This window comes from Ambystoma mexicanum, chromosome 10, assembly GCF_040938575.1.
Source record: "Ambystoma mexicanum isolate Mex_15411 chromosome 10, UKY_AmexF1_1, whole genome shotgun sequence".
Taxonomy (NCBI): domain Eukaryota; kingdom Metazoa; phylum Chordata; class Amphibia; order Caudata; family Ambystomatidae; genus Ambystoma; species Ambystoma mexicanum.
Window position 1 is genome coordinate 111898156 of NC_090932.1, and position 22125 is coordinate 111920280.

At 51.9% G+C, this 22125-nt stretch overlaps 1 protein-coding gene across 1 annotated transcript in view; it reads right to left on the minus strand.

Annotated features, from left to right (window-relative positions):
* The window catches only part of DOCK5 (dedicator of cytokinesis 5), a 1209967-nt gene that overhangs the window by 494132 nt on the left and 693710 nt on the right, over positions 1-22125 (minus strand). The window lies entirely within an intron of this gene.

The window sequence follows — 22125 nt, forward strand, 5'->3', positions numbered from 1 at the left end:
GAGAGAGCACAGAGATCATATGAAGAGTCCATAGATCTGGCGAGGGAACGACAAAGAGGATGTTGCTGAGTGTGTGTCTGGAGGAAGCGCTGGAATAAGTAAGTGATGGGGAGACCTGGGTTGGCGGCCAAGATATCCTTTTTAAACTTCTTTCTACCAGACTTAGTGAGAAAGGAAGGATAGTTGAGGGAGAAGCAGTTGGACTAGATAGGAGAAGAAAGCACCATGGATGAGTAGATAGGAGCAGAGGGAGTGTAGAACAGGTACAACATTATGGAGCAGTCACTGGGCCAGCAGGTTACAGAGAAGTATAACATATAAGCAAAGGGTACAGCAAGTCTGCACAAGAACACAGCTAGTTTAGACCTAATGCAAAATGCACCGCTACATTTGTCTTTTGAATAAAATGCAAAGCTCAGCTAAATTTGACTTTCAATATAAAAATGCAAGGCACAGCTAAATTTGACTTTAAATATAGAAATGCAAGGCACCGCTAAATTTGACTTTGAATAAAATGCAAGGCACAGCTAAATTTGACTTTAAATATAGAAATGCAAGGCACCGCTAGGTTTGAAATTACAGTTGGAATCAGATGCTAGTGGTGGGTGCAGAAACGTAATGCATTTGAGAGCAAAAACATGGGAGAGCAAGCACAGAAGGAAAGTGAAAGTCAAAAGATAGTAGGGGTAGTCAGAAGGAGGGAACTAACCCATAGTAAAGGAGGTGAGAATGTCTTGGTAGTCCAGATTTCAATGAAGAGTGAGGTTGCAGCATCAATGAGAAATTTGATGCTGGGGTGCAGCAAGTAGCGTTCTGGTAGCCGACAGGGAGCAGACAGGGGCCTTGGTTAGTCTGGGCCAGCTCCCGCCTTCCCGTTGCTCTTGCTCCGAATGGCTTTTCTAGACCAATGCAACCAATGGGAGGGGGGGGGGGGGGAGTTAGACCAAACCAGGCAGCTCCGAGGCCACATTGAAAGGCCAGGTCGAGTGAGGCACCACAATCATGCCAGTGAAAAGAAAACGAAAACCCAGGTAGTGAGTTCAGATCATTAGAGAAGATTTCACTGCACACAATCCTCGGGCAGCACACAATGACAAAAGCACTTTTGAAATCAAGTTGTTAAATTCGCACAGCGTGCGCGATGCGCACTCTAAAATTGCAGGCTTACCATGCAATGCGCGATGATCCCCAAAGATGCTTGCAGGCAAGGTGAGGAGATGCCGGAGCGAGGAAGCAGGGCTCTGTTTGCAGTAGAAGGCAAGAATTTGGTTTTTGCTTCTTACGCTGCAAGCATGCAGAGGCATGACTGGTTGGCCTGGTGCATTTAGAAAGCTCCATGCATTGCCCTCTCCGGGCTGCAAAGTACCCGAACAGAAGCACAATGTCCCTGGAGTCCGTTTCGTTTTCTGCGAGATGAGGCAAAGCGCCTGTGGCTTGTAAGCAAAGACAGGCCAGAAGCTTGATTGTGACGGGTGGCGAATGGCCGCTAAATCCGGCTGGTGCAAAGTCTGGGGTGACAAGCGCAAGCCCATTCTCAACTAAACTAAAATCTTAGTTCAAAGGAAAGGCAAAACAAACGCAAAACGAGTTCACATTATTCCAGCTACCTGCCGCTTAGTCTCCAAACCCGTTTATGCAGAGCACTTTCTCCGGAATAATAGTCACATCCAACCCACTTTATAGCCTCATTAAGACAGGAGCAATCTTTTTTGAAAGATCCTTGTTCCTGGTTACATGATGCTGTGGCACTGAAATTATTGTACTTAAATGCTGCCTATTGCGTCATACAACTCCACTGCCGTCTTTGGTGCAATAAAGCGGGCGCCACATTCAGTCAGCACCAGTTTAGTGCATAAGCGCACAGAGGGATCATAACGGTTTATGACTCAGGCAGTGTCCGGATTTTCTACAGAGTGAGTGCCGGAACAGGACATTTCGTCATGGCCAGTTCGGAGCGGCCTGATTACAGGGACACTGTTTCAGTGCAAAATTGCGCTGAACCGGCCGCAACGAATACACCCGGGCCCACCCGGATGGGAGGCCCGGGGACGTAAGCTGGGAGGTGGGGGATTTGTGTGAAGTCCGGTGGGGCAGCGCCTGTTTGGCGCTGCAGCACTTAGCATGCACATGGTGGGGTCGGGCTGCTGGGTCCCGTAACAATGGGAACCCAGACAGCGCGTCTCCAAGACAGGAGGGCGAGGTGAGAGGAGCAGGTGACAACCGGTAGTCACTGCCCCTTGTCACCTTGCCCTCCATACTTCAAAGGCCCCCCTTCCCATCCTGCGGATGCTGAGCGGGGCCTTTTGAAGTTCAAGGAAAGGGCCGCCTTGCCCCCAGGCCGAATTTTGCCTTTATCTGGCGGGGGCAAGGTGGCCCTTCTCATGTTTCCTCCCTGTCAGCCACGAACAGCAGCAGGACGGCTGCAGGTCTCCAGGACCTGGATTAAGGAGAGAAAAGATCGTCTTGCCTCTGTGGGCTTTTTGTGTTTTTTCGCACTTCTTTCACCACAGCTGAGGGGACCAGCGAAGCAGGAGCGGCGGGCGTTTCGGGTCTTTTCCGAGGACGCAAGGAAGGCAGGACCAAGGAGCCCGAGGAAGCCTGCAGCAAGCGGCTGCACACGGACCTTGCACATCTAGAGCCCGAGGAGGTCGGCACAGCAGTGAGCGGCTACACACGGAGCTCGCAGAGCTCAATGAAGGCGGGTCCCCGAGCATAACACAAGGAGTGAGCGGGGCTGCAACAGCAGAGCCTTCATAGCACGGCAAGCTGAGCGTCAGTACAAGGACATAGGTTCGAGCCCCGGAGAGGGCGCTAGAATTTATATTTTGGCAAACATTTTTTAATTTTGCTCCGGCTCTGGAAGGACACTGGACTCAAAGAAAGCAGGTCTCCGAAGAGCTCGAGGAGGTCTGCACGGCAGCGAACGGCCGCACACGGAGCTCGCAGAGCCCAAAGAAGGCGGGTCCTCGAGCACAACACAAGGAGTGAGCAGGGCTGCAGCAACAGAGCCTCCATAGCACGGCAAGCAGAGCGTCAGTCTCAAGCGTACAAGAACATAGGTTCGAGCCCCGGAGAGGGCGCTAGAATTTATATTTTGGCAAAACAATTTTTAATTTCTCTCCGGATCAGGGAGGACACAGAGAACAGGGGACAGCGGGAATTCCCAGACGCACATTTCGGCAGACCTGCACTAGAAGGAGGCAGATACAGAGCCCCAGCATTTTACCTCGCCTGGGAACTACAATAAGGGGGGGAAGAGGACCCTGACCCACACAGCAAGTTGGGAAACACTAGGACAACCCATTACGAACCAGCACGCAAAGACCCAAACAGGCAGGAGATGGCCAACGCCTCATCCCTGAAAGAAACATTACTCCGGGAATGGGCCAAAGCAGCGGAAGCCATCCATGGCATGGATGTGGTGCAGGAAAGAATGGCAGAGCTCGCATCCACCAGTCTCAATGAGGATGACGCAGGCGCCCTGGGAGAGGAGGTCGACGGCGATGAGGAGCCAGCAGAAAGAGAGCAGCCAGCTAGGAAGAAGCAGCGCCTTGACATCCGCAGCATGCCCGCCTCTTCAAACACCCACCCAGGCACCAAAAGAAAAGCAAAATCAGGTACTGTGAAAAGCAATGATTTGGGGCCTATGCTTGAACAATTTTTAAAATGGCATAAGGGAGCGGGTGCTGGGAAAAAGAGGAGGCACAGGGATGACTCGAGCAGCTCCAGCAGCGAGAGTGACAGCACAGACACAGAGTCGGAATCTGGGGGCGAGGATGACCAGGGCCACCTTAAAGCATGGGTTGGGCCTAGCCATGATGTACCGTCTCCAACCCCTCATATGACTAAATATGGGAGGCACACTGCCGGCAAAAGTGTAAATAGAAGCCTAAAAAAGACCATTGCATGGCACATTGAGCGGAAAATTAAGAGAAAGATATGGAAAAAGCAATTTATTGACATTTTCTGCCTATTGGAATATGAAGAATTAGGTTTTGGCATTTCAAAAAGGGATAAGAAAGAGGAAGAAGAAGAGAGAGCAAAGAGGCCCACACTGGAGAAGAATATTCAGAACTGGGAGGCCTCTTTCCAAATACTTTCCACAATAATTCTAGAAAAATTCCCTGAAGAGGGCACAGCACTGATTGCCTACCACCACAGAATTTTGGAGATTCACAATACCTTTGGGGGGGCGGGGGGAGTCTTGGCTGAACTATGATAGAGAGTTTAGGAAGGAGATGCAGAGATTCCCTGACCTGGGCTGGGAGGAGGAAGACCCTAAATTGTATCTTTTTCATGTACTAAAAGAAAATTCAGCTAAGAGCGCCCAAAGCAGCAAGGACCATGAGCATCAGTATAATAGAAGGGGTAGAAACAGGCAACATAACCAGCGCAGGCCTCAACATGACAGTATAAATATTAACAAAAACAAACCCCACTTTCGAAGAATGCCCCCAGGGGGGCAAAAAACAGGGCATAATCAGGGGCAGTCTGGCAACCGCAGCAACGGGGGGGCCAAAGGAAGCACTCCGGGGTCCTGCTGGTACTTCAACAGAGGGTCATGTAACAAGGGCACCGAGTGCAGATACAAGCACCAATGCAGCACATGCAGTGGTGGGCACAGCAGCAACAATTGCACAAAGGCCTCTCCTTCCAGGCCCAGCCCAAAAGTCACTGAGGGCAAAAACATGCACTAGCTATAGATTAGGGGCCTCACCAATAAAAATTGACCAATTGCTAAAAATGTTAGATAACTACCCTGACCCAGCAGCTAGAGCATCCCTGGCCCAGGGTTTCAAAGATGGTTTCCGGATCCCATTCAAGGGCCAGGGATCTCCTACCATACCCAAGAACCTACACTCTGCCTCATCCCTAGCTACCATAATAAGAGAAAAAATTGATAAAGAGCTACAACTAGGGAGGATTGAGGGCCCCTTCCAGCATCCCCCCTTCACTGAGTTTCTATGCTCTCCCCTGGGCATTGTGCCCAAAAAAGAGCCGGGGGAGTTCAGGATGATCCATCATTTATCACACCCACCCGGTAGCTCTTTCAATGACGGCATCCCTGCCACGGAGGCCGCTGTCTCTTACAGCTGCGTGCAAGATGCTGTCGACCTAGTAAAACTGTCAGGTAGACACGCTCTCATGGCAAAAGCAGACATTAAGTCAGCTTTCAGGCTGCTGCCCGTGCACAAGAGCACCTACCAGTGGCTGTGTTTCCATTTTGACAATAAAATTCTATTTTGACAAATGCCTTCCCATGGGCTGCGCCATCGCGTGTGCCTATTTTGAACAGTTCAGTTCTTTCCTACAGTGGGCGTTCCAACAGGCCATGCCCAGAGCCAGAACGGTACACTATTTGGATGATTTCTTTTTCACTGGCCCAGCAGGATCCCTCCTATGCAGCTCATCCCTAAAAACATTCAGCGAAACCATGCAGGAGTTAGGGGTTCCGCTGGCACCCGAAAAAACTGTAGGACCCACCACCACCCTGTCTTTTCTAGGAATAGAGATTGACTCTTCCATGGGGGGAGTGTCGCCTGCCCAGGGACAAAATAGAGGACCTTCTTTAGACAATAAGGCAAATGACAGGCAGGGACAAGGCAACGCTGCGTGAAATACAGTCCCTTGCTGGGAAGCTGAACTTTGCCACCAGAATCATGCCCCAAGGCCGGGTTTTTCACAGGAGCCTGGAACTAAAAATGAGGGGGGTTACAAAGCCACACCACCACATCAGATTGGGCAAGGAGATAACACAAGACCTGGCCATGTGGGAAGCATTTCTTAACAACTTCAATGGCCAAGTGATATGGCGCAAACCCATGAATGGGGCAGACAAAAGGTCCCTGTTCAGGGATGCGGCTGGCAGCAGAGGCTTTGGGGTATGTTTTGGTAACAAGTGGTGCGCCGGCCACTGGCCGCCCTGCTGGCAGCAGAGGGGCTGGACCAGGAACATCACATTGCTAGAGATATTCCCCATATGGCTGGCACTCTACCTATGGGGGGACCTGTTGGCCAACACAGAGCTGGTCACATGGTCAGACAACATGGCGGTTGTACACATTTTAAACAAGGGTGCTGCCTCCTGCCCTCTGGTGCTGAAAGTGTTGAGAGAAATGACTAAAGTCGCCCTGAAAAATAACATTGTAATAATTGGGCGTCACATTGCAGGCAAAGATAATAAGGCCGCTGACGCTCTGTCCCGTTTTCAGTTCTCCACTTTCAAGGCACTAAACCCACAGGCAGAAGCCAGGACGACAGCGGTTCCGGAAGAGGTTTGGGCCATCATGGACACACCCAAGGCAGCTCCCGCCAGCCAGCCGGTAACAGCTCTTCCCTGAGATGCCCGCGCCCAGCTCTACCCTCACCCCCGGGCCCGGACAAAAGGGGTTGCCTTTCCCTGCACCACACTCCTTAAGGTGAGCCTAAAGGGGTTCTAGGGGAACTGGCCAAAAAGGCGCTGGCACAGAAAACTGCCAAAATGTACAATAAGTGCTTGACTGATTTTGGAAGGATCACAAAAGTCACCAACATCAGGGATATACAGGAGTGCCATGTCAATGACTTCATGGAATGGGCTTTCAAACAAAGCAAAAAGAAGGCATGGGCTTCATCCCATCTGGCAGCAGTTTCATATTACACTAGATTAGCGGGGGCACCCGACCCCACCCACGGCGCACTAACCAGATATGCTCTCAAGGGTTGGTCCAAAATGGAGGGGGTCAAGACAGACACCAGGCGCCCCCTCAATTTTGCTAAATTAAAAATTCTGCTAGACACCCCCCTGCAGTATGCAACAATGCCTACGATACCTCACTATTTAGAGCCGCCTTCACACTAAACTACTTTGGGGCGTTCAGGATTAGCGAGATAGCCTCCAAAAACACAGGATCAGAGGAAGGGCTGGATATAGGCGACATCCACCTGGGGAAGGATTCCATGGCTGTGAAACTGTGTAGGTCCAAAACTGACCAGGTAGGAAGGAACAAGTTACTTACCTGTAACTGTTGTTCTCCAGCATGGGTCTGGCATGGATTCACATGCTCATGAATATTCCCCGTCGTCAGGCTGGGAATCCTCGGTAAAGAAAAAACCAGTATCAGTTTCGTTTCTGATCTGTCTTTCGTAGTAATAACCAATCACTGGTCTCTGCGTCATACTGACCACAGCCAATGACTGCCCTCTACCTAAGCACCGCCTCTGGCAGCCATCTTCAGATTTGGAAGCACGTGAAGTGGCAGTATGACCAAGTGAAGAGCCGCAGAGGGGTAGGCGGGAGGGTTCGCATGTGAATCCATGCCAGACCCATGCTGGAGAACAACAGTTACAGGTAAGTAACTTGTTCCTTCTCCAGCATGGGGTCTGGCATGGATTCACATGCTCATGAATAAAGAATACATAGCAGTACACACATGCACAACCACGGGAGGTGGCAAAGGCTCAACATTAAGCAGTACAGCAAACTCAACATTAAGCATCTTACCTCCTCACCAGGCTCACCTCAGGCGAACAGGTTGCGCAGCACTGCTTGGCCGACCCTGGACTCCTCCCTGGAATCCCGATCGACGCAGTAGAATTTCATGAAGGTGTGCGTCGACCTCCACGTAGCAGCCCTGCATATGTCCAGCAGGGGCACACCAGAAAGGAACGCTGTGGTAGCTGCGATCGCTCTGGTGGAATGGGCTCTCGGACGGCCAGGCAGCGGTCGGTTTGCCAACCGATGACAGTACATGATACAGCCGGAGAGCCATCTGGAAATGGAAGCCTTCGAGAGAGCCTTCCCCTGATTGACAGGTCCAAAGTTCACAAAGAGTTGTGACGTCTTCCGAAAACACTTCGTGCGGTCTACGTAGAACTTCAGCGCTCTAGCCACATCCAGCGAGTGCAAAGTCCTCTCAGCCGGCGACGAAGGCGACGGGAAGAACACAGGCAACACCAAGGGTTCGTTGATATGGAAGTCCGACGGTACCTTGGGCATGAAGGAGGGGTGCGTCCTGAGCACTACCCTTGTGTCGTGAAAAGTCAAGTACGGAGCCTTGCAGGAAAGGGCCTGGATCTCTCCCACCCGTCGTGCGGAGGTGATGGCCACAAGAAACGCTGTTTTCCACGACAGAAACTTCAACGGGGCCGAGTGCAGAGGCTCGAACGGAGGTCCCATGAGCTTGGTCAGCACCACGTTGAGCTCCCACGCCGGGGCCGGCGCCTTCACCGGCGGGAACGATCTGAACAGTCCTTTCATGAACTCTTTCACCAGACGATGAGACCACAAGGACGTCCGGCCCGTGGTTCTGGTGTATCGGGAGATCGCAGCAAGATGAATCTTGATGGACGCGTGTGCCAGTCCAGCTTTGGCCAGCGTCAGCAGGTACGGCAGTACCTGGGGAGCCGTAATCCGTAGAGGGTTAATCTTCTGTGCGTGGCACCAGACAGAGAACCTCTTCCATTTGTGTCCGTAGCATTTAAGAGTCGAGGACGCCCTGGCCTTTGCAAGAACCTCTCTGCAGTCGGCCGGTATGTCGTATCCTCCAAACTCTAGCGCTGCAGGAGCCAGGCCTGCAAGTTCAGCGATTTCGGGTCGTGGTGGAGGATGGCGCCTCCTTCCCTGGAGAGTAGATCCGCGTCCACCGGCAGCTTGATTGGCGGGGACGCTGACAAGTCCAGAAGGTCCGGGAACCATATCTGCCTCGGCCACGCAGGTGCGACGAGGATCATCCTGCACCGTGACCTCTTGAGCTGGTTGACGAGCCGGATTAGCAGTGGCAAAGGAGGGAACGCGTAGAGGAACAGGCCCTCCCAGGGGAACGAGAAAGCATCGCCCATGCTCCTCGCCTGGGGAAACCTGCTGGCGAACCTCCGGCACTTGGAGTTCGTCGCCGTCGCGAACAGGTCGATCTGGGGTGTGCCCCACCGTCGGAAGAGGCGATCCACTAGATCCTGCCGTAGTTCCCACTCGTGGCACGAGCGCAGCTCCCTGCTGAGTGAGTCGGCGATGGTGTTTTTTATCCCTGCCAGATGAAACGGCACCAGAAACATCCTTTGGGCGACGGCCCAATGCCACAGGTCCTGCGCCTCCTTGGACAGCGCTGGGGACCTGGTTCCGCCCTGTTTCCTGATGTAAAACATGGTGGTGGTGTTGTCGGTGAAGATCCTCACCACCTTGCCCTTGAGGGACGGAAGGAAGGACCTGAGGGCCCAGAACACTGCACGGAGCTCCAGGACGTTGATATGGAGGGACTTCTCCGTCGGGAGCCAAAGGCCTCTCGCGTGCAGGTTTTCGGTGTGCGCTCCCCACCCTTCCAGGGAGGCATCCATGGTCACTGTCTCCTGGTGGTCTGGAAGTCCATGCCCGCCGTCAGAGGCGCGCGGTTGCCCCACCACCGGACCGCTCGGCGGAAACTCTCGTCGAGTGTGATCCTCTCCTCGAAGCCGCCCGTCGTTTGGATCCAGCGTGCGTCCAGGAACTCCTGCAACGGGCGCATCCGGAGCCTGCACATGGGAATGAGGTAGATGCAAGAAGACATCATTCCGAGAAGGGACTTGATGGACCTCACCTTGGCCGCGTCGGAAACCAACATCCGCTGTACCTTGCCCAGGATGGACCTGGTCCTTTCCTCCGACGGGGAGGCCAGAAGGGACACTGTGTCGAGCTTCGCTCCCAGAAACAGTGCGTTTTGCGCGGGTACCAGGTGGGACTTGGCGTAGTTCACGGAGAATCCCAGGTCCGTGAGAAGTTGGACGGTCCTTGCCGTGTGCTCCACAGCGAGCTCCCTCGTCTTGGCTCGGATGAGCCAGTCGTCCAGGTAGGGGTAGACGTGGATCCCCTCGCGGCGCAGCTGTGCCGCCACCGGTGCAAGGCACTTGGTGAATACCCTGGGTGCCGACCGTAGTCCGAAGGGGAGGGCTTTGAACTGGTAGTGACGCCCTTGGACCACAAACCTGAGGAATTTTCGGTGCCCCTTTAGGATGGGAATATGGAAGTAGGCATCCTCCAAATCCAACGACGACAGGAAGTCTCCTTCCTCCAGCTGCCCCAGGACGTGCTGGAGGGTGACCATCCGGAACTTCTGCGCCTTGATGAACTTGTTCAGACGTCGCAGGTCTAGGATGGGGCGCCATCCTCCCGTCTTCTTCACGAGGAAGTATCTCGAGTAAACTCCGGAGCCCCGAAGCCTCTTTGGGACGAGTTCGATGGCGCCCTTCCTGAGCATCGCCTTTACCTCCAGGAGAAGCTGAGGGACGTGAAGCTCTTTCCTGGCCACGGGGGGGACGCGCGGGCACCTTCGTTGAAACTCGAGCGCGTGGCCCCGAGCTAAGGCGTCCAGCACCCAACGGTCGGTGGAGATGGACTCCCACACGCTGACGAAGCTCGCCAGCCGGCCTCCCACCGGGGCGCTTCGGTGGGGGCCCGACCCCACGGCCGGTTCAATCCTGTTTCGTGGAGGCTTTGCCGCCTTGACCTCCTTGGCGACGACGGCGGGGTCCGCCAGACTTGCCTCGTCCTCTGTAGGCCTCCTGAGATGACGAGCGGGCCGCTTGACGGTAGGTGGAGAAACCACCGCCGGAACCTTTGGAGGCGCCCTTGCCTCCGCTGCTCCGAAAGGGCGTCCGTCGTTGCTGCAGAACCCCAAGGGCCCGGGCCGTCTCAGTGTCTGCTTTAATGGCCTGAAGGGAATCGTCCACTGTTTTCCCAAACAGGTTGTTCCCATCGAACGGCATGTCCAGGACTCTGGTCTGTACATCTTGACGGAAGTCCGTAGCCTTGAGCCATCCACGCCGCCTAAGGCACACGCCGTTGCCCAACTGGCGAAACCCAGTGTCGGCGATGTCCGTCGCAATAGTGATGGCGTGGTCCGACGCCACCTTGCCTTCCTGTAGGATCTCCAGGGCATCCGCCCTCTTGTCGTCCGGTAGGAAGTCCAGCAGGGGAGCCAGTTTGTACCATAGCTCCCTGTCGTAGCGGGCCACGATAGCCAAGGCGTTGGCCGCTTTAATCGTCATCGCTGCAGACGAGATGACCCTGCGTCCCATAGCGTCCAATTTCTTTCCCTCGCCGTCCGGTGGGGAAGTCGATGTGGAGGCCGCACCCCCCCCCCCCGCTTTCTTCCTGGCCGCCGCGGAGACGACGGAGTCCGGGGTAGGCTGCGCCCGGAGGCACAGGGGGGCCGCGTCCGGGACCCGATACTTCTTCTCGTACCGGTCTCTTCTAGCTGGCGTCGTGGAAGGGTTCTTGAGGAGGGCGAGGCCCTCATCCCAAATGTCGTCCAGTAGAGGCACCGCGAGGACCGTCTTCCTCTTGGCCTCGCGCCGTTGATAAAGGAATCCTTCCTTTTTCTTCTCCTCAGGGCAGAGTTGGAAAAGCTCGGATGCCCTGGCGATCATGGAGTGGAACGATCCAATCTCGTCGGGCGGAGAAGCCCTGGTGGGAGGTGACGACGGTATATCCTCGTCGTATACCTCGTCGTCCGTACCCGTCGCTGCCGTGTCAGTCCCCGTATCATCCCCTCGGGTGGACGGGGAGGAGGGCTGGACGGGGCGCGACGGCTGAAAAGGAGGTGGAGGGTGAATCCTTCTTCTCTTAGGCGGGGGAGCACCAGAAGGTCCCGGTTCCGGATCCCCCGACGGGAGAGGTTCCTCCGTCGGCAACGGTAGTCTCGTCCTTATCTCTGAACATAAGGACTGTATAGCCAACAAAACGGCCGCCGAGTTGTCTTGCGGCGCTGGCAGAGGGGAATCCGACGGGCGATCAGGGGCCCCGTCGGCACCCTCGACGATGTCGTCACCTGCGTCGGGATCCATCCCGACGGGCCAGTCTTCTTCCACGCCAAGGCCGTGGCTTAAGACCTCAATCAGCTCTTCCTCCGAGGTTGAGGCCGAATCTACGACAACGCCCTGCCCCCCCTTTTTCTTCCCCGCCGGGGATTTCACGGGGGTCCTATCGATGGGCACAAAAGAGGACTCCCTCCGAGGTGGCAGGGAGACTCTGAGCCCCGAGGTCGCCACCACTGGTGTAGCCTCCACAGGCTGAGCCAGGGCCGCCGCGACAGTATCGTTAGAGGGCTTGGCCGGATGGATTAAGGCCTTCACCACATTAGGTGCGCTCACCGCCTTATCCTTGAGGGGGGGACACTGCCTCGCTCCCCCTCCGATGGGGCCTTCGAGCTCGACCGGGGCCTCTCCAGGAGCTTCGCCGGGTGCTCGCCCTTCCTCTTACCCGACCCAGAGCGTTGGCTCGTGGCTGAAGGTGCCGGGGAGGGTGCGCCCTGCCTGGCGCCCGTAGAGCCCGACCGTTCGACGCTCCCGGTGCCAGCGGACTCGCGGTGCTTGGCCTTGTGTTGGACCCCCGTCGCCGGGGCGTCCTCAAAGGTCTTAGAAGACCGCTCGGATTTCTTCCTCTTCTTCTCGCCTGACGGGCTCTTACCTTCCAGCCAGTTGGCGAGACGTTGATGGCGGTCCTTCATGGTCCGCTCCGACATATTGCCGCAAAACGCACAGTCCTTCTCCACGTGCGTCTTGTCCTCATGTAAGCAGTAGAGACAAAAGGAGTGTTCGTCCTCCTTAAAGACGTTCTGCAGCTGGCATCCAGAGCAGATCCTGAACAGCTTTCCGGGCGTCGAGCTTCCCTTCTCCTGGGCCATGTCCGGGCCTGAGAAACTTCTGGAGTCCTCCAAAAGCGTAGCTCGACGAAATCTTCACCCTTGAGGGGCGCAGACGAATCCGACACGGGTCCCCGTTGATCGGATGGAGAGTCGGTGGAGCTTGAGGCTCTTTTGACCGAAAAAACGAAGTTTTTTAGAAAAAACGTGAAATAATAGCACTAACGCTCGAGAGCAATAGCACGAGGATCCCAACACATGAACGTGCGGTAAAAATCTGAAGATGGCTGCCAGAGGCGGTGCTTAGGTAGAGGGCAGTCATTGGCTGTGGTCAGTATGACGCAGAGACCAGTGATTGGTTATTACTACGAAAGACAGATCAGAAACGAAACTGATACTGGTTTTTTCTTTACCGAGGATTCCCAGCCTGACGACGGGGAATATTCATGAGCATGTGAATCCATGCCAAACCCCATGCTGGAGAAAAGGGAGGATCATCAACCTGACTGCATTGAGGAAACAGAATATTGCCCCATTTGCACCACCAAGGCATTCATGAACAAGCGCCCCAGTCGGGGGGGGGGGGGGCAATTATTCACACAAAAATGGGTCTGCCCTCAGTAGATTCCAGGTGAGGTCTGTCCTCAAGAAGACTATAATAGCTATAGGATGGAATCCTACTGAGTTTGGATCCCACTCCTTCAGGATAGGAGCAGCCACTTCAGCCTGGATGGGGGGGCTGCAAGAGAAAGCCATAAAAGGGATTGGAGATCGGGGGCTTACAAAAGATACATCAGGAAAGACTTGATCTAATAGTATCCTCCATCTACCCCCCCCCCCTCCCCATTTTCTTCTATAACACAGGCTACCCCCCGTCCCAGACGGCTTGGATCGTGGGTCACTCTTTCATTACCAGGGCCAGCAGATGGCTGGAGGAAACCCAGGACGGCATGCATTTCCAGGACACCATCACCTACTGGTGGGGCAAGCCGGGCATGCGCTGGGGAGACCTACACGACAAATTGGCTGGCCTACTGGGGGCCTGCTCACCTCCTCCCGATTTTCTCATCATCCACCTCGGGGGCAATGACTTGCCTCAGCTGGGCAGGAAGCTTCTCCTGGCCGAAATCTGCACCTCCCTCAGATCCCTGGCACACATGCTAAGACTTCGAACAGAAGTGATGATGTCAGAAATCATCCCTCGCCAACATTGGCATGGGGCGGAGTGCAACAAAGCCATGGAGATTTCTAGGCGCAAACTGAACAAAGCTGTGGCCAATTTCTGCCTTTTCTCAGGCCTCAAATTTATTAAGCATGGGATCTCGGTACACAACCAGGCCATGTTCTGCAGTGACGGGGTTCACCTGTCCATTGAAGGTATGGACATCTTCACCAGGAATATTTTCTGGACCCTTGCAGCTAGAGGCTGTACTTAATCTATAATCTCTTATTTTGGGGGGACCTGGGAGACGCCGGTCAGCATCCCCTCAGGGTGGTGGCGGGGAGCAGCCTCGAGCGGCCCCTAATTGGGATTAGGGCCCCCTGCTCACCTGTTCCCTCTGTCCCCAAAATATTGTATTGTTATTCCTTATGTGATGTTATGGCTGGTTTTTCTTTCGCACCATGGCTGGTACTAAAATAAAGCTTGTGGCCAAAGTTTTTTCCACCTCACATCCTGGTCGTCAGTCTCCTCATTCGTGCAACTGTCATTTCTGTATTGCCTGTCCTGTCACACTTGTCATCCATCCATGTCACTCGCATGCCACTCCCCAGCACAAAAACACTTCCAGGCTTATACACCCGGGCCCACCCGGATGGGAGGCCCGGGGACGTAAGCCGTGAGGTGGGGGATTTGTGTGAAGTCCGGTGGGGCAGCGCCTGTTTGGGGCTGCCCCACTTAGCATGCACATGGTGGGGTCGGGCTGCTGGGTCCCGTAACAATGGGAACCCAGACAGCGCGTCTCCAAGACAGGAGGGCGAGGTGAGAGGGGCAGGTGACAACCGGTAGTCACTGCCCCTTGTCACCTTGCCCTCCATACTTCAAAGGCCCCCCTTCCCATCCTGCGGATGCTGAGCGGGGCCTTTTGAAGTTCAAGGAAAGGGCCGCCTTGCCCTCAGGCCGAATTTTGCCTTTATCTGGCGGGGGCAAGGTGGCCCTTCTCATGCTTCCTCCCCGTCAGCCACGAACAGCAGCAGGACGGCTGCAGGTCTAAAAAACCATCCCTCCCACCCGGCAAATAACTGTAGGGAAAGGCTGTATCGAGGGCCAGATAGAGGATGGAACACAATCATATCATTAGGGGAGGCTAAAACGCCTCACTTTATAAAATAAACATAAAAATTCAACTCCAAGAAGGGCCTCCTTCTAAAATACCAGGGGGTCTTTTATCTATTAGTTAATATGCTAGGAAAATACAGTTATAGAAGACCCAGGCGCTCAGAATCCACCAGAGAACATCAATACAGGTGGGAGCTCTAGGGGTTTTACAAAACTGAAAAGGAGAGAGGAACTTGAGCAGAAAAATGTATTAGTAAGCCTCAAGTATCCACCTCCATGCATGCAGAAGGGGGGTCTCACCACAAGTGGATCAGGAGCAGGGTAAGTTCCTAGTAAGGCTCCGGAACCCACCCCCTCGCATCTTTTTAGGCAAGATAAGCGCACTGGGGTACGGAAGTGGATCGTGGGCAGGGGAAGTACCCAGCTATGCCCGTAGAACCCACCCCAGCGGCGGAATAGTACAACACAAGCACTGAAGGGGTTTCACACAAGTGGATCAAGAGCAGGGGAAAATTCTGGTAAGGCTCTCTTTTTGAACCCTTTCCAGCTGTAAAAACAGGCAGCCCTAAGCGCCGAGGGGGTCTCACAACGCAAGTGGATCGGGAGCAGGGAAAAACCTAGTAAGGCTCTTTGAACCCACCCCGGCTGTAAAAACAAGCAGCTTTAAGCGCTGAGGGGGTTTCACAAGGCAAGTGGATCGGGAGCGGGGTAAAACCCAGTAAGGCTCTTTGAACCCACCCCGGCTGTAAAAACAAGCAGCCTAATGCGCGGAAGGGGTCTCGTAGCACAAGTGGATCAGGAGCAGGGAAGACCCTAGTAAGGCTCCTAGAACCCACCCCCGATGAAACAACTAGCCCGCAAACGTAGCATGGGGGCTTCAAAAACTCAAGTGGATCATGTGTGTAATAAGTGCCAAATTCATCTCGAAAGAGCGGACCAAGAGGCTAAAACGCCTCCATCCATGGAAAAGTACAAAACACATGACCAAAAAAAAATCAAAATGGCTCTAAGAACACATCCCGCGGAGGATCAAGTGAAAGGCTTCACAACGCGGGGTTTTTGTTCTATCAAGAAATACGGATCAAGAGCCATAACTTCAGCGAAAATCACCCTGTGAGCAAGAGAGGGCGCCACTGCTAAACCCGGTCAGGTTGGACATCAATAAATGGCACACAAGCGCACACCTCCCCACCTCACATGGAAAGGACAAGAGAAAGTAGGATGAACCTGCTTCAAAGACAAACAATTAGCAGCGGGGAGCAGCCTCGAGCGGCCCCTAATTGGGATTGGGGCCCCCTGCTCACCTGTTCCCTCTGTCCCCAAAATATTGTATTGTTATTCCTTATGTGATGTTATGGCTGGTTTTTCTTTCGCACCATGGCTGGTACTAAAATAAAGCTTGTGGCCAAAGTTTTTTCCACCTCACATCCTGGTCGTCAGTCTCCTCATTCGTGCAACTGTCATTTCTGTATTGCCTGTCCTGTTACACTTGTCATCCATCCATGTCACTCGCATGCCACTCCCCAGCACAAAAACACTTCCAGGCTTACTGGGAGTGCCAAATCGGCCCGCGCTGAACTGGCCATGTCGAAACGCCCTGCTCCGTACCGTTTGGTGGCGCACTTTGCGGTGTGTCGCCGACTCCTCCATTCCTCAGCAACGCTGGTTCCCTTCACTTACTTGCATGGGAACTGGTGCCGCTGGGACCTTTTTTAATTTAATTTTTTAAACTTTGGTCCCCCGCTTTCCTTTTTACGGAAGTGGGGTACACCCCCGAAAGTCCCATAATGTCGATCAAAGGGAGCGGGGACACCTCTGCAACCTCACTTCCGTTGATCGACATTATGGGAATGCGTTTTTTTTGCCTGCGCCGAATTCGACATTTTTGTCCATTCAGGGTTTTTTTTCATTTATTTCTACGGATACCCGTATTTGACAGGGTCATTTTTTCTAATATAATACTAAGTAAATTGTGAGTATACACATATTTTAAAATTACCTGTGGTATATTTTATTGTGTATATGTATGGGACTAATTGTACTTTGATACTGGTACACCCCCTCCTACGAGGTAAGTATGACTGTTCCTCTAAGTTACTATTGAAAGAGTTTGGCATATCCCTCAGCAGAGGGCTTGAAAAACCTCCTTAACAGAAGGCATGTCCATTCGTGTGTTGGATAAAACTGAAAACCTGAAATTAAGTGTGTCGTCTGAAAGTCAGACACCACACAACAACAGCGGAAGACAAACCATACCAAAGCATGTGATCACCTTACTAGAAAATACACTGGAAAATCCAAACCCCCTCACAGTTGCTCCCTAGCCCCTGAACGTGGATGAAAAGCATTACAAATGTTACTAAGACTTCATATCACACATGCGCTCCATAAAAAAGAGCATACTTAAAATAATGTGTCTGGTCTTGCACTGCACACAACCCTTTAACAAACTGAAAACAAATAAAAAAAAAGACAAAAGTCCGGGAGGCATAAATCAACCTAACAAATCACAGTAAGAACAAAGTCGCCCAATACTCTCCCCCTCAGCTCACTACTTGAAAGGTCCAAACCGCACGATCCATTCTCCTGCGGTAAAGGTGCAAATACAGCGCTGCCAAGGGGGGGGCGCACATATCAGTTACGGGGATGAGGGGGCATCCCTAGAGGGCACCATTGATGGCCGCCCCATGTACCACGTGTGCAGATGGAGCTTGAGGAGTTTGTGGGATAAAAGTAGGGGCGGGGGGACCGGGCGGATAGAGACACTGGGATGGGGGAAACGGTTAACTAGGAAGGCACAGTATAATGTGAGCCACACAACAGCCATAATGATATATAGGCTGCATGTAAGTAAGCCACTTGAGATTGTACACCGACGGACCCTGTATATCGGGGCAAACATGAATTTCTCGAGCACTCAGCCTTCGCAGCGTGTTGGAGAAATGTTGCAAACTGACTGTCCCCAGGAGACTGTAGTCGCTGGGAGATGTGTCCAGTCTATACTTGAGGTCAGGGAGCCAGGCTCCTGGGCACTCCCTGTGTATAGAAAATCTCCAATTAATAAACACTGGTAAATTGAAGGAGCATCAAAGTAGGGTTAGTGGTTTCAAATTGCCCCTTGGCAGATGGGCCTGGGAAGCAGGTTGGGGGCAAGGGGTTGAGCCGAGAGGGGACCAATCAGGTGATGAGTTTCAATGTCCTGGGGCTGCAACAGTGTCTTGTGTCCTTGCTGATGTCAGCAGGGCACCTCACTGGGTAAATGCTGTGTGAACGGCTCTTCATTGACAAACCCAGGTTGCACTGTGCTTCTCATGAGAACTGGCCAATGGAAGTTCCGGTGGTCAGCACAACTATGTCATGAAAACGTAGTCATTGTGGGGTGGTGCGGCAAATTATGTGACATCACCGAGGGTGGTCTTTGGTGGAGGGGGTCAAGAGGGCTTGCACCAATCATGCTTTTTACTAATGAATGCCTAACTATAGAGGACTGACTTAGTCCCGGCAATACGCTTTGTGGAGTAACAAATGTTGTCTTATGCTAGTAATGTTTAACTCTATAACAAGTTTGGCCATGGTAGGCGGCACCAACTGCTCCCTTCTTTCAGGTCTACTCCACTGTGCTGATTGAATTTTGTTCTCCCAGCTGCGTCTGGAACTGACAAACAGCACCACTTCTTGCTTGGTGTGCACTCTTTTTGACTACATTGGAAAAGGCTTACTGCTTTCACTAAACGAGTGGTCCGCAAAGAGTGAAGCAACCCTGTCTCCCTAGGAGGGCAAAGATGTTGACCAGAGGGGTTTGAGAGGGGAGGAGATGGAATGCTTTTAATAAAAACAATAAGCAGATCCCGCAGATTTTGATACTCCAACATTATCTGTACTCGAGACTTTAGCATGGGGATTTCCAGAATTGTGCATGATGAACAGTGTAAATAAAATAAATATAACAAGAACTTGACAGGAAAAAGCAGGAACTAAATTTGTGACTCCATATGCTCATCTCATTAGTACAATAAATTATTGTCATTAGTAGAAATAACAAATTGAATACCCAACTTCAAATCAAAGTAGCCAAAAGAGAAAGTTCCCATTCCTCTGCAGTAAAGAAGCCACATACAATTAGCCTACACCATTGCAGACCTACCCCCTGAAATACAATATGAACACAAGCACCAGTGCTTTCCCTCCATAAACATCAATGGGACGCCCACCTTTGGCTATGGTGTTGAACCTTTCCTGGCGTTTTGGTGTTAAGCCTTTTTGCTCCACTTACTGTGGTAGGCTGATCTGTGTTAAGGGGGCACGGATCAGTCCTTATGGCTATCAATGCAGGAGAACTCTCTTATCCATAGTAACATCCGCTGATGATTTTCATCTACCCACATCACTCTGTGAAGTGCAGTAGAGAGTATTTGTTTCTCAATATCTTTGTTTTTTTGTAACGTTGTGGTTATTTACATCAAATGTACAGAAAGGGCTGGTGGCAGGGAATACTACTATGGTGTGTGCGTCTTTTGCATTTTACTGCTTAATGCCAGTTAGGGTACCATATACTCTAAAATGGCCATTCCACGAGATTTTCGCCTGTCCTTTGGATATTTTGTGGTTTGACCTTCCACTGGAGTGGCAGAACTTTCCATATATACCAAGCCCTTTCCCGGGGGAAAGCGCCAGCTTTCATGGGCAAAGTGCCCATCTATGTGTGGCCAGATGTGGGGCTGGTGCTGTCTGTACCCAGTCCACATTCATGCCAGAGTGTGTCCGTTGTTGGGCAGATACATTGGCCAGAGGTTGTCCAGGATTAGACAAATCCTGCTAAATTTGAACGGGTCAAATCCTTTTCATTGGTGGGCTGGGAGCAACTCTAGCTTGGATTATAGACAAAGGGGAGCCCTGGACCAATTTTCAGATCATCACCGGAGCCAAAACCTTACAAAGGATAGAAGTCCCTTGAAGACCCTGACCTCGCCATTGGAAGCATGCCAGCAGGACTTTCTTCACTTGCCCGGCAAAGGCCTGTCTGTCCCTGCAGATCTGCTGAAGACCTACGTTGGTGCTTTTAACCATGGACCGGTGGGAACAATCCATCCAAACCCCTGTATGAAGATCAAGTTGTTGGAAGTACTTGAAAGACTTCTGGAATCCTCTTGTGGGCTAGGCAGATGTCATCCTGGCCTACTTCTCTGAACCGGTCACTGTTGTGAGTTAAACATTGAAACTCCGAAGATCCTCCGCTTATGGAATGTGCAGCTCTCCACCAGGAAGAGGGGCGTTGCAGGACCAGTTTCTTCATTTTAGTCATGAGGATCACCTTCTGCCATTTTCTACAAGTGGCCATCGCTGTTCGCCGCCTACATCGCATTCTGGAAGTCCTCCGAGGTAGTCAACATAGTGCTGGTCTAGTAGTCCGTGTGTCCAGCTGTCCCGAATCGGTCCAACATAGCCTGGAACCACGAACTAGCCAGACCCAAAAACCTGATGCCTGAAGTGACCTCTGCATGTGAGGCCCTGGGACTTCCTCAGACAGAACAAAGGCATGAATCCAGAAGGCCCAGCAATTTCAGGAACTTTCTACAGTGCTCCCTGAGTGAATCAGAGTCCAGGGGCGAGTAAGACATACCTGCTTTGTCCCTTTCCCCACCGCCATATGACCCACAATGGTAGGTAAACCACAATTTGAAGAATTACCTCCTCCCTCTACTACTCTCTTGTTCACTTCTACATTCCTCTCACACAACTACTCAGACACCCTCCTTTTACCCTCACCTGCTCCACAAATCTTCTCCACAAGCCGCTGCTGGTCTATTGGTAATTTTCCATTTCCACCCAAAAAAAACATCACTTCCTGCTTCCTGACCCCTGTTTAAGCACCCTCTCTTTCTGATGATAGGCCAGCTTTCCTTAACCAATCTGGCCCTTTCTAATGCACCTGTAGAGTATGTACGTGGAGGGAGATGCCTAGAAAAGGGGGATAATCTCCACTCATATTCTCCACGAGGGCTTTATACGTAACGGACATAGCTGTGTAAAAAGTTCAATGTCTCAGTTTGTGTTTCTGGGTCTCGTTTTATGGATAGTTTTTGTAAGTTAATAGTCCCTTTTGCCTCGCGAGATTCCCAGCAAACTCAGTCAGTCCCACCCGCAAGGCGGTTCTCTGCGATTTAGTGGTGAACAGCTGCATCTGGTGTCTCTCTTTCTCTCTCTCTCTATAGTAGGGCTGCGATCGGGTCTCAACGGTTCCGTGGCTGTTCGGTGTGATGTCTCTGCAAGTCGCCAGTATATCCACTAAGAGGCAAGGCTGGAGATAAGGGTCTGCAAACATACATGCTGGTGGCACAATAAGGGGGAAAAGGAATTTGGCTCCCATTTGTTGGGTCTGCGCATATGGCAGGGTTGATTGTGGATTCCTCCTCATTCTGCCCACCACCCATAAACATGGTTCCCCAACCTTGACTAAAATGGTGTAGGACTTGGCCTTGTCACAATGACCCTAAAAGTCAGTTGATTTTACCTGAGTGCCCCCGAATTATCATTTAAAATTAATGATATATTGTTAACTTGGGCCAAACATCCATATTAACAATATTGTCAGAATATTGCAGTTCAATTTTATAACCAAATGCATTAATTAGTAGATACCATCCTCCATTACCGCATAAGTCTGAAGCCAAGTTCAGCAATCTTGTAAAATAAGGACAGATTCCTGTTATATAATACAGGCCAGGTAGTGCCGATTTAAAACATTAACTAGAACATATAGGTACATTGGGTTAACAAAAAGGTACACTGGGCTACCAATGCAGTAAATCCTTTTGTATCTGTGGTGAAGCCAAAACTAAAATACAACAGACACAAGCCTATCCCCTAAATAAAACTAATGTAGGTTGATCATTAACCTAGGGAACAAATGGGGTACTTGAGATGCACCCCTTGGTCTGGCAGCGTTAGGGGCGACGCAGTACAATATATTCACACAGTGTGAAAAAACGTTCCAATGGAGGGACACTTAAGTAGAAGTCCCTCTGACCACCAAAACAAGGTCAGTGATCCAAAAAGGAGAAAGGGCAAAACGCAAACCGTTAAGGGACCTGTGGCGAACCAGAAGTAGGACTTGGACCACCGACTGACATGTTTTTACGGATCTTTATTAAAGTGAAAGAACTCCTAACTTGCCCTATTTCTACAAGGTAAGTTACCTACCTAGAAACTAAAACTAATGGTGCTCGTCAAAGAAAAAGTCATTGAATTCCTATC